Source organism: Polyodon spathula, unplaced genomic scaffold (genome assembly GCF_017654505.1).
Source record: "Polyodon spathula isolate WHYD16114869_AA unplaced genomic scaffold, ASM1765450v1 scaffolds_1723, whole genome shotgun sequence".
Classification (NCBI taxonomy): domain Eukaryota; kingdom Metazoa; phylum Chordata; class Actinopteri; order Acipenseriformes; family Polyodontidae; genus Polyodon; species Polyodon spathula.
In genome coordinates this window covers 19,665-32,204 of record NW_024473199.1, presented here as the reverse complement: position 1 = coordinate 32,204, position 12,540 = coordinate 19,665, and the positions used below count along the sequence as shown (strand labels likewise).

The following is a 12,540-nucleotide window of genomic DNA, read 5'->3' as shown; positions in this document are numbered from 1 at the left end:
TTAGACACTATATACATATCAGAGCCCACGATATTAGAAGAGATTGTTAGAGAAAACATAGTTATATTTTTAATCTTTTTTGTAATTATAGCTGAAGCGTCATTATCTACATTATTTTAAAAACGGGTGGCTTTTTATTAGTGAATTGTGTGTGTTCTGTGTGGGTCGCTCTCTCTTTTATCAGATCATTGTTTACCAGGCAGAGTAAGTATTCCAGCAGTTCAAAAAGATTCTTTGCAGTCCCCCGAGTGTCCTGGCAGTGTGAAGTCTCCGGTCTTCGCTGGGGCTTCCACAGGGGGCATTGGCTCTGGCGCTGGGTTAGGGAGGCAAAACCAGCAGGGGCCGTTTCTCCTCGCGGCTCTGGAGCTAAACGTCAGCTGTCTGCTGATCTCAAGCAGACTCCTGCAGGGCTGCCCTTTGTCACCCAGGGGCTGGTAACTCGCTGACATCCTCTTGAGTTCCTGGGTGTAGAAGAGAAAATTGGCTTGGGGATCAGAGGATGCCCAGTGCTATTGAGGGGAGTGTGATGAGAAAACGTCATGGGACGGTCTAAAAACCCATCCGATGCATTGCAACTCAGCCTGCTTCTTTAGAAGGTGTTTTCCATTCTAGAATTACTAGGGAGCCATGTCATGGTTTTAGCAGAGCATCATACCCCTCCCACGTTAGGATATTAAACATTAGCAACAAAGCATTACAAAGTGTTCCTTCAACTGGAGCATGTGGGCTTCAGCATTGTGAAAGACTGTTTGCTTTAAAGATCAGCCTTTCTTGTCGCTTCGCAGTGCTGAAGGGCGTTGCTCTGGTATTGCAGAGCAAGGAACTGGAGCCACAAAACCCACATTTCAAAACAAAAATGAAAAACATGAAATCAGTAGATTATTGCAAAGCAGGGTGATTGCCACAATCTCTTTTGCAATGGCACATCAGAAGTACCTTTCGAGAAATGCCTCGATGGGAACATGTTTCAAATCTACCCTTTCAGTTCAATTTCCTATTACTGTGTGCCTTTGTATCCTCCTGATGTATTTCGTACGCTCAATTGCTTGACCCCCCCCCCCCCCCCCCCCCCCCCCCCCCTTTGTCTCCTAATTTTGAATATCCAATTACCAGAGTCGCTCCCCGCAACCACTCAGGAGATCTGAAGGACAGCGGCCGTCCTCCCTTCCCCAAGCCAATGGCTATTTAAATCCCAGTTGTGTCTCCTGGTTTCTGTGGTGGTTTTAATGGGTTTGCTGGGTTTTGTCAACTCTTAAGATATTAATGCAGTCATCATTGCTCATTCCTTTAAACCCTGGAGTCTGATTTGCATTGCATTGGACTCTCTTTAAAGCCACTGTGCCCTTTTATGTCCTGTTTAAGATTCTATGATCTGTGTTTGCATGGATCAATATTTACCCAGCTTACTAACCCTGTCAGCCATGCGAACCAATTCAAAATGCTGATAGATCGCAGCTAGACCTCTGCAGCTGTGCTTTCTCTCTCCTCTCTCCTTTTTCCTTTTCCAAACTCTTGCTTTTCCTTTTTCATCTGCTCACTTTCTGACTTTTGATGAACTAGTTCAGCTGTTTTGCTTTTGCCAAGAACTGAAAAGAGGAAATCCTTCCAAATCTGACCTGTTAAAATAACCGTCTTGGGAGTCAAGAAGACTTCTGCTTTTGGCTGTGATAATGGGGTTTAAATAACTGGGCTGCTGTGTGGAAGGCAGAGCGTTTGAGTAGCTCAGGGGTTAGAGAAAGCGCTGGGCTGCTGTGTGGAAGGCAGAGCGTTTGAGTAGCTCAGGGGTTAGAGAAAGAGCTGGGCTGCAGTGTGGAAGGCAGTGAGTAGCTTGGTTTTACAGCAAACATGTATTTTCATGTTAAAACAGCTGGCACTAGCTTAAGGAAGTTCTCGGTTTGCTTGCCTCGTGTTCCAGGAACTCTGTTACTACTTCCTTGGTTACCTCAAAAGTATCTACTGGGTCATGTTACTGGCTGGAAGTGTGTCAATCAGTAGAGGAAACAGCTGATTGGTTATTGACAGAGGGGAAAAAAAAAAACAGTGAAGGGGTGGGGACAATTTTCACCCTCAGGCGATCCAGGAAGTACAAGACAAAACCATGGCTGATGTCACGTTTTTAAAAACGCATATTTGCATTTTTTTTTTTGTTCTCCAAAACTGCACATTGAGACACATTTAAAGAGCTGTGTAGGTGATCTGCAGTTCCTTTCAGCCCGTCCAAATGGTGTGTTTACAGCACCCCTGCAGGGGTGAGATAATGTGGAAAGCTATTTGCCTTGCGAAAATTACAAAAGAAGGAAAATTGGCTTCCGAGTGCCTAGAGCTTCTGTGCTTTTATTGGTTAGGAAAGAAGCTGTGACATTCACCCACCCCCTCAAAACGTGGGAGGGAGGGAGGGAAGTGCTAAAGATAGACAGGAGGATCGACTGCACTTTCCCTTGAGGGCAGAACGAGCTGGAGAACACAAAAATGAAATCGGCTGTTGTGAGTGTCTAATCTGAAGCGTGTATTTAGAGGAGTCAGGTGCTGTTGCTTTTAGGTATTTTGCAGCCACCCTTCTCTTTTATTTTGTAGGGTGTTTGCAATCAATGCGAGTGCTTCTCCTTCACTTAAATACAAGGTGTGTTTCTGTGAAGGTCTTTTCGCTGTGAGTTCAGGAGCTGCTCTTCCAGTTTCACTGCCCTGGATATGTGTAACACAGACTAGATCAGCTTGTGGTTTTTTTTTTTTTTTTTTTTTTTTAAAGAGCCAGCGCCATCTAGTGGTCTACCACTTTTGGATCAAGTTTCCTTTGGTTTTGCTGTGCATTAGGTGGCGCTACTAATAAAAAGACATTTACTCCAGTCTTTAATTAACTCCTGTTTTTTTTTTTTTTTTTTTGGGGGGGGGGGGGGGGGGGGGACCTGTTTATTTTAGTTTTTTTATTATAAATATTCAGTTGTTTTATTATTTATTATTATGTTATTATTATTATAGTATTATTAATTATTATTAGATAGATATCCATAGAGAGCCAGTTCAAGCTCATCTTTTGTTTGACTGAATTGTTTTTCAATGTGGCGTGCACTTTATGCAAAACAAAACTCAAACACTTTGTGCTTTAATTGGGCGTCTTAAACATGCTTCTAAAAATTCTCCTGGATTTTACCATGTGTGGCTCTGTGTTCCTTTTCACAGACTATTTCAAATGAATTGCTCTGATATAGAAGCAATGGGGTGTTCTGATACAGAAGCAATGGGGTGTTCTGATACAGAAGCAATGGGGTGCTCTGATACAGAAGCAATGGGGTGCTCTGATACAGAAGCAATGGGGTGGATACAGAAGCAATGGGGTGCTCTGATACAGAAGCAATGGGGTGCTCTGATACAGAAGCAATGGGGTGCTCTGATACAGAAGCAATGGGGTGCTCTGATACAGAAGCAATGGGGCGCTCTGATACAGAAGCAATGGGGCGCTCTGATACAGAAGCAATGGGGCGCTCTGATACAGAAGCAATGGGGCGCTCTGATACAGAAGCAATGGGGTGCTCTGATACAGAAGCAATGGGGTGCTCTGATACAGAAGCAATGGGGTGCTCTGATACAGAAGCAATGGGGTGTTCTGATACAGAAGCAATGGGGTGTTCTGATACAGAAGCAATGGGGTGTTCTGATACAGAAGCAATGGGGTGTTCTGATACAGAAGCAATGGGGTGTTCTGATACAGAAGCAATGGGGTGCTCTGATACAGAAGCAATGGGGTGCTCTGATACAGAAGCAATGGGGTGCTCTGATACAGAAGCAATGGGGTGCTCTGATACAGAAGCAATGGGGTGTTCTGATACAGAAGCAATGGGGTGTTCTGATACAGAAGCAATGGGGTGCTCTGATACAGAAGCAATGGGGTGTTCTGATACAGAAGCAATGGGGTGCTCTGATACAGAAGCAATGGGGTGCTCTGATACAGAAGCAATGGGGTGTTCTGATACAGAAGCAATGGGGCGCTCTGATACAGAAGCAATGGGGTGCTCTAATAAATGTGAACACTGCTGTATACGAGAGGTATCTAAACATCAGACCAGACCTTCTTATCTATCCAGAATCTACCCTACCCTTCTATCCAGAAGCAGCCCTTCGCTCCTCCCCCGGACCACACCTGCAGGGTAGAGTTTAGTTGCGATGGAACTCGGGTCTGGATATTCTGCAAAACAAGCCATTGTGAGGCGGGGGGCGGATTGGCTTATTAGTTTTAATTCGTCACGACAGCGGTGTAGGGTTGTTACAAAAAAAATACATCTGACCTGATAAAAACGCATTTGAAACATAAAAAGCGAGCGCTGGTCTTTCCAACGTTAAATATGTTGCACATCAAACGTCAGCGCCCAAATAACAGAGTCCAGAGCGTTTGTTTTATCGTTTTTTCTTTTGTTTTTGTTTTTTGCAATGCAAGGTGTTCCTGCTGTAGGCTGACTCTGTGAGGAGGGCAGGGTTTCTACAGCTTGCGGTTAATTCTCTGAACATGCACGCAAAAAAAAAAAGGCAACGGCGCTGAGAGAGAGAGAGAGAGAGAGAGAGAGAGAGAGAGAGAGAGAGAGAGAGAGAGAGAGAGAGAGAGAGAGAGAGAGAGAGAGAGAGAGACTTACACGCACGAGCAACAAGCAGAGTGCGACTGTGCCAGAAATATATCATCACGGTTTATTTATTTTTAATTTAATATTGCATTGATGCCTTTGCGTTATTAACTCTATATTCGCACACCGTTGACACGGTATGCATGCGGGACTAGCTAAAAAACGCACGTTTATTTAATCAGGGCTTAGTTATGTCTCAGTTTTACTGTGGGCACAGCGCTACGTTTTCAAGTATCTGAGTTACACTCTGTGTACATCCATTTATTTTAAGGAAGGAAGCTACTGGTTGAAGCAATTATCTTTCAGCAATCTAAAGCAACATTATTATTATTATTATTATTATTATTATTATTATTATTATTATTATTATTATTATTAATAAACTTCTTTTTTTATCGTTTTTCAAAATTGTATTCATATACTGGACACTGCTTCCTTAATTGTTCCTTTCCTTGGCTTCAATGGAGCCGCAAAAACTGTGAAGGTAAGTTTATTTAACTAAACTGCTGTGCTTTTACTATATTAAAATTATGGCTTTAAAAAGAAAAAAAAAAAAAAAAAAGCTGAAAATCCACTACGTAATTGGTTTCCCGTGTGAAATAAGTGGGTTCCGTTTCAGCTTGACATTTGTGTTGACAACGATTACTTTTCCGCTGCAGTTTGTAACTCTTAGGGGGCTGACAGGCGGCTGCCCTGTTTTTTTTTTTTATGTTTGGTGCCAGTGCGGTTTACCGTGTTCCCTCCGCGATCGCTCCTGCTTGCTATCCTGCGATCTGGGGCTGTTGTCAATTGCAAAGCCGCAGGTTTGTTGCATCGCCGCGGTGCAGGCATAGCGCACCGCTACTGCCAGAACCGTTTCTGTGGATCCGCACCAAGCGCATGTGAGAGACCGGGCTGCTTGGCAGACAGTTTGGGTCACGCCAATGTAGATTTTGTGTTAAAAATCATTTTAATAGATGGAGGGAATGTGCTTTGTGACATTAGCGCTGTAAAGCTATGCGTTTTGTGTGGGGTATACTGTCATGTTCTGTTTAATGCAAGTATTGCAATGTCTTTCAAAACGCCATGTATGCATGCTGTAACCACATCACGGCAATGGATTGGGGTATTCAGGGTTAACTGATCAGTTATCGGGGGTCAATAACTTGATTACAAATCCGAGTGCCATGCTTTCAATAGGCCAGCTTAACAGTGTGGATCAATATATCTGCAGATGACAGGCACAGAGTCTGCGAGTAAAGGAGTCCTTCAGAGTGCTGGCAGTGCCTTCAAATCAATTCCATCTCCTTGACAACTTGGCGATAGCGCAGGTGCCCTAATCACTTTTGATTTTTGAATATGTCTAGAGGACCTCGGGTCCCGTTGTGGTGTAACTTGGTGAGGACATTCCTCTCGTCACCTAAAGCATTCTGCCACCCAAAGCTTGGCGCCATGTCATTAAACTGGCGTGCCACGATAGCGATTTATTTGTTTGTTGTATTTCAGATAAGCAGGCGCTTCACAGACATAATCACGCTTGTGTGGGGGCAGGGCACAAGTACAGCTCCTTGTGTTTGGCCAGGTGATTCTTGATCGAAGAATAAGTGTGTTTTATAGATGGCATGAATACAGCTACGCTCCCTGTCGCCATGTGTCTTTTTTTGTCTGTTTAACAAAGCATCAAAAGTCATTCGATCTTATTCAGCATCACACAAGTAGCCTGTAAAGATCACTCCACGTGTCGCGATACAGAACCCGCACATGTCGCAATACAGAACCCGCACGTGTCGCGATACAGAACCCGCACGTGTCGCGATACTCAACCTGCATATACCTCTCTGTCGCTGGCACACCTTCTGAAGTGATTTTAGCAAACAAAATCCCGTGAATCTTAACTGTAGGGCGCTCCCGTTCGTTCTGTAGGTGCAGTTTTGAAAGAAGCGCTTGTTGTGGTATTTTTGTGTGATGCGTTTTTATTTGAAAGTCCACACTTGGTAAAAGAAACCGGTTTGATACCAAGGCTTTATCAGACAGTGCTGCACTTCCTTTATTTAGCTGGAGGGCGACGTTCTCCCCACCTATTCAAGGGCTTCTTCCCTGTCAATAACCAATCAAGGTGCTTCCCCTATTGACTGACATGCTTTCAGCCAGCAACAGAGCACTGCTGAGTAAAATGGCCCAGGAGATGCAAGCAGAGCACATTTCCTGTGAAAAAAGGCAGAGAGAATCTAAATGTCCTTTTAAGCGTAAACAGTGAATGTGTGTCTTTCAGAACTGCACACTCGAGACCTGTGCGGCGCGTGGAAGTACAGGACCGATGAGATCCATGGAATTATTTTGCAGTTCCATTAAGACGTTTGTACAGGACCTGCAGATTCTTTGCACACTGCTGTAGAGGTTAGAGGTCAGAGATCCATCTCTAACGGTTACGCAGAAGAGGAAGTGATGAAGCAGAATTGCAGTTCAGATCTGAGCCATTGTGCACTTTCACACACACACACACTGTCTCTCTCACACACACACTGTCTCTCAGACACATACACACACACACACACACACTGTCTCTCTCTCACACACAGACACACACACACACAACTCACACACTCATACACACGCAGATACACTGACTCACACACACACTGACTCACACACAGACTCACACACACACACACACACACACACACACACATACACACACACATTTGTATTCCTATACCTGTGAGGTCTTCTCATTGACTCTCACTAGATTTTTATTTACTATTTCTAACTCCAGTCACACACAACTCCCCACAGGGTGAAAAAGTTGACAACAAATTATATAATATATAATTTTTTTTTTTTTTTTTTGAAAGGCATATTTAGTTCTTTAAAAACATGTTTTGCAAAGCGGTGCTGTCCCCACAGCGTCTTTGTTTTTTTTTTTTTCAGGAGTTAGTATCATTTTTTTTTTTTCATAGTAACGTAGTATCAAAAGAGTTTTAAATTTGGACCCCCCCCCCCCCCCCCCCCCCCCCCCCCACACACACACACACACACACGCACGCACGCACGCACACACACACACACACACACACACACGCACACGCACACGCTCACGCGCTGTCAGCTTCCGCTGTTTGTTATCAAGCTGGAGCCATGGATCTGGCAAGAGCTGATCTGATCTGAGAAACTCAACAGGAAACAGCTGGCTTGCTGTGCTGTGGGGGGTCAGCCCCTCTTGCAGAGAGAGAGAGAGAGAGAGACAGGACTGCCTTCACTGAAATCTCAGTGCAGAACCCTGATCGGGAATGACACAGTTATCAGCTCAGGAGTTTAACGCTGATACAGGGGACGGTTTGCTCACTGCGTTAAACATCTCGTCACTGAGTTGACTTTGAAGCAGCATGAAGAGCGCCTCCTGTATTCAGTATTGAAGCCACAATCTGCAGCCTTTTAATAACCCTCTGCTAAATCACTTTTATTAACATTATAAAAATAATATTCCATATGCTACAACAGGGTGCAGATGTGTTACAGCACCGAGATTTGTCATTTTGATATCCTTTCTGTACCTGCCTGCGTTAAACACCTCTGGCTGTGAGAATTTCAGTTTGTGCTCAGTAATGTGTGACACAGGAACACTCGTGTGTGAAAATGGGTCAGACCGCTTTGTGCTTTAATTAGGCATCTTAAACAACTTCTAACAAGTCCCCTGTGTTTTTTGCATTAGTGGCTCTGTGCATTCTTCCTGTTTTAAAAAAAAAAAAAAATGCACACCTGGCCTAATAAAGGCAAAATCACTGAACTATTTTGACAATTCTTTCCAAGGTTTTCAGTTTCTCAATGGGGTGCTCTGATACAGAAGCAATGGGGTGTTCTGATACAGAAGCAATGGGGTGCTCTGATACAGAAGCAATGGGGTGCTCTGATACAGAAGCAATGGGGTGTTCTGATACAGAAGCAATGGGGTGCTCTGATACAGAAGCAATGGGGTGTTCTGATACAGAAGCAATGGGGTGTTCTGATACAGAAGCAATGGGGTGTTCTGATACAGAAGCAATGGGGTGTTCTGATACAGAAGCAATGGGGTGTTCTGATACAGAAGCAATGGGGTGCTCTGATACAGAAGCAATGGGGTGTTCTGATACAGAAGCAATGGGGTGCTCTGATACAGAAGCAATGGGGTGCTCTGATACAGAAGCAATGGGGTGTTCTGATACAGAAGCAATGGGGTGTTCTGATACAGAAGCAATGGGGTGCTCTGATACGTTGGCGGTATGTAGAGAACTGAAGGCAGCAACTGTGTGGAATTGGATTAAACTGATAGGGTGCAGTCAGCCAGTCCATTTGAAAGCTCTGCAGCAGAAGCTGTCCGCCCACAAGGCATCAACAGATTCACAAACACGGCACAGCCTCAGCGCTGCGGATCGCTCTGGCTGGTTTTGTTCTTGAACTCTGACACAATGTTCCTGTTCTTGCTGTGGTTCAGTGTGTGCTGGGTGTTGGCTGCTAGAACGATTGCGTTGTTGTTGTCGTGTGGCTTTATTACTGCCTGTGGTCGATGGCTGGTAACTGCTGCTGCGCGGGCTGTGAGAACTCGGGAGAGGAAGCTTTGTTCCAGCGGCAAACAGCGCCGAAGCCTTCAAGTCAGTCACACCTGCCTTCACAGTCCTGTCGATCTGCCATCCAGTGGAAGGGGGAGAGAGATCTGCCTGGGTGCAAAAAACGCAGCGCGGAATACACTGACAAAGTCCTTTTCAGTGAAGGCTGTTTAGGATTTCTGAATGTGCCCTTGCGTGTTTAATAGTGGCGGACGGTGAAGCACAGAAGGGAATCCAAATTGCTTTCATTTTTTTAGGGCCCGTGTTCTAAAAGCAGGGAGCCTGATGAACTGGTTTGCCTGCCTGCCTGCCTGCCTGCCTCTCTGTCTGTCTCTGTCTGTTTGCCGCACTCTACATAACACATTAACTGCCTTCATTTTGCACCAGTCTTTACCACACTTGTAGCCTCTACTCTTGGACTCCTGCAGACGTTTCGGATTGCAGATCAATGGTGAAGGTCCTTTTTTCTTGGAGATAGCCAGGTTTTATGATGACTGCACAGTACGATGCATTTCAAAGACGCACGCGCATCAACGTGAAATGAACAGCAGCTCTAGGTTAGCCTCGCGATGAAAAGTCCGTTTTGAGACGTTTGAATGAATCATTGGAACGCGAGTCTGATGACAACGACGAGTTATCGGGTTACAAAGCAGCGCTGTTGCAGTTTTGAAGCGCGTGCCAAAAAGGGGTTCTTTTAAGGGAAGCGCCTGTTCTTTTTAGCCGGAGCATTTTGAATGGGAAAGTCCCGTTTCAGCAGAAGCTTGTTCCCTAAGCAGAAGCCTTCTCTTAGGAGGTGATCCTACATGTGGAGATGACTGCAGATATAGATGCAAAGTCAGACAGTGAACTAACGTGCTGTACATTTGAAATTCTGTCTGTGTAGACTGCATTGCATAACATGGGGAATAAAGAAGCCCCTAACTGAATAGCATAAGGCAGTAATCTTACCAAGGTGTCCTGCTCACAATGTAAAACCATGAGAGCACAACCCTGACATGATAAAATGGTAGCCTTATTTATTGGACAGCTGTGGCCGGAGGTTTCTCATCACCTAAAGTTTTAGGGTTGAGTCTGCTGGAAGCGATAATAGTAGCACAGCAGTGTTTCAGTTTAGATTTCAAAATGTAACTTTTTTTTTTTTTCGGTTGTTGTCAGTTTTTCAGTTAAGTACATGGGGGGGGGGGGGACGACTACAAAGCGCTGGTGTGCAATTCAATGTGTTAACATGACATTATTCGGCAGCTTTGCATTCGACTCCCTGAAGCAAAACTAGTTCCTTCTACAAGGTTTTCAGTTGAAGCCGTGCCTGGAGAGGAAGGCAGGTTTATGCAAAACCATCGTGCTTTACTGATCAGCTTGAGGGGCCTGCTGAATATAGGGAGTCTTTTCAAATTCCCAGTGACTGTCGTTATGAAGGCGCGCAGCAGCAGACAGCAGAGCTGCACGTAGAGGATGAACTCGCTTTTCTTGTGTGTGAAGAGCGTTGGCATGCGGTGATCCTTTTAATAAACAGTGTGTAGGCGTCTCTTAGTCTTGTGCACCCACGCCTGTTATTATCTTCTGACACTAAAATAGGAATTCTTCAATTATTATAGCAATTCGCATTATATTTGGGTACTGGACCTCTAGTAACGCCTGCACTAGATTTGAGACCAATCGGCTGCTAGGAACTGGATGAGGTGGCTCACCGCCACCCCCCCGCGCTGACTCGGGAGCGGCGAAGACGAACGCTCGCCGTCCTCCGAAGCGTGTGCCGTCAGCCGCCCGCTTCTTTCCACGCTGCGGACCCACTGTGCAGCCGCCTCGGAGCTACAGCGTCGGAGGACAGCTCTGGGCAGCTTACAGGCAAGCCCGCAGGCGCCCGGCCGGTCCACAGGGGGCGCTGGTGCGCAGTGGGATGACCTAAGCCCCCTTGGGCAGTGCCCCCTGGGAGCTCCCGTCCACGGTTGGCAGTGGGACAGCCTGGACTCGAACCGGCGATAGGAAGCATCCTGCGATCCACGCGGAGAGCCTTTACCGGGTGAGCCGCTCGCGAGGCCCTGGTGTCTCGACTTCTAACAGATTTAGAGCAGTTGTGGTATCTGGTAATAATACCATGTGCTGTGTTAAACTACATAGCTTGCAGGAAGTGTCAAGTACCTTTCTAATTATATCGGCATGATCTTCAGTGCGGCGGCCACAAAGGCGATAGTCACACGCTTCTAATATATTTTTACATACGCTGTTGCTTTTTGAGTTCATATCTTCGACTGCAGTCCGCAGGACCGAAGCAAGTGAACATACAGCAGCTCAAGTACTGAAGCAGCTCAAGATGGTGGCCTTTATATGCCTAGGCGCGCGTGGGGAGCCAGGAGGAGAGAAGCAAGGCGAAAAGTAAAAACGAAACAGGTTCTCGAACACAAAACCAAGACAGTACCTTGGCCAGGCTGGGAAGTTGCTTTCACCAATCCTAGTTTTCTTTTTACTTTCGTTCGTCTGTCTCTGTCTCGCTCTCTCTCTCTCACCTCTGAACTCTTTAATATCATATGATCTTGTTAGCCCTTGGCCCAAGTAGAATAATTACGTGTGCCTGCTAATTCAATAATTACTAGCTGGCATTCCCACAAGGTATTTCGAAATATATCATCTAAACAGGAACACATCGTGGCGGACAGCACCTCGCTCGTCCTGCCAGACGACAACAAAACCACAGCGTATTTACAAGACATAAAAACGTCATCAAACAAAACAAACACATTTTAGAGCATGGCTTTGCCCTGCTCACTCTTACAATGTGCAGGGCTCTGCTCTACCCTCCACAACCTGCCTGCATGAAAACCCCTCTGGGCGTGAGAGTCTCAGTGTTTCGGTCTGTAATCAGTCATATAGAACCAATAGTCACTCATGTGTGAACTCGTTTAGACCGCTTTGTGCTTTAATTAGGCATCTTAAACAACTTCTAAAAAAATGTCTCCTGCATTTTACCATGTGTGCTCTGGGTTCCTTTTCTCTTACAACAAGTCAAAACTACAGAAGCAATGGGGTGCTCTGATACAGAAGCAATGGGGTGTTCTGATACAGAAGCAATGGGGTGTTCTGATAAAGCAATGGGGTGTTCTACAGAAGCAATGGGGTGAAGCTGGGGTGTTCTGATACAGAAGCAATGGGGTGCTCTGATACAGAAGCAATGGGGTGTTCTGATACAGAAGCAATGGGGTGTTCTGATACAGAAGCAATGGGGTGCTCTGATACAGAAGCAATGGGGTGCTCTGATACAGAAGCAATGGGGTGCTCTGATACAGAAGCAATGGGGTGTTCTGATACAGAAGCAATGGGGTGCTCTGATACAGAAGCAATGGGGTGTTCTAATACAGAAGCAATGGGGTGCTCTG

At 45.4% G+C, this 12,540-nt stretch overlaps 1 protein-coding gene across 8 annotated transcripts in view; it reads left to right on the top strand.

Annotated features, from left to right (window-relative positions):
* Positions 1-25: 25 nt before the first annotated feature.
* The window catches only part of LOC121310087 (RAS guanyl-releasing protein 2-like), a 30,131-nt gene continuing 17,616 nt past the window's right edge, over positions 26-12,540 (top strand). For 2 of the 8 annotated variants that reach the window (XM_041243326.1, XM_041243330.1), the window contains exons 1-2: positions 4,588-5,094; positions 6,862-6,986. The gene's annotated coding sequence lies outside the window, so the exon portion shown is untranslated. Of the gene's footprint in view, positions 2,485-4,587; positions 5,095-6,861; positions 6,987-9,261; positions 9,621-10,377; positions 11,190-12,540 lie in introns of those variants that run through there. The other 6 variants (XM_041243331.1, XM_041243324.1, XM_041243325.1 and 3 more) reach the window with 5 other exon arrangements.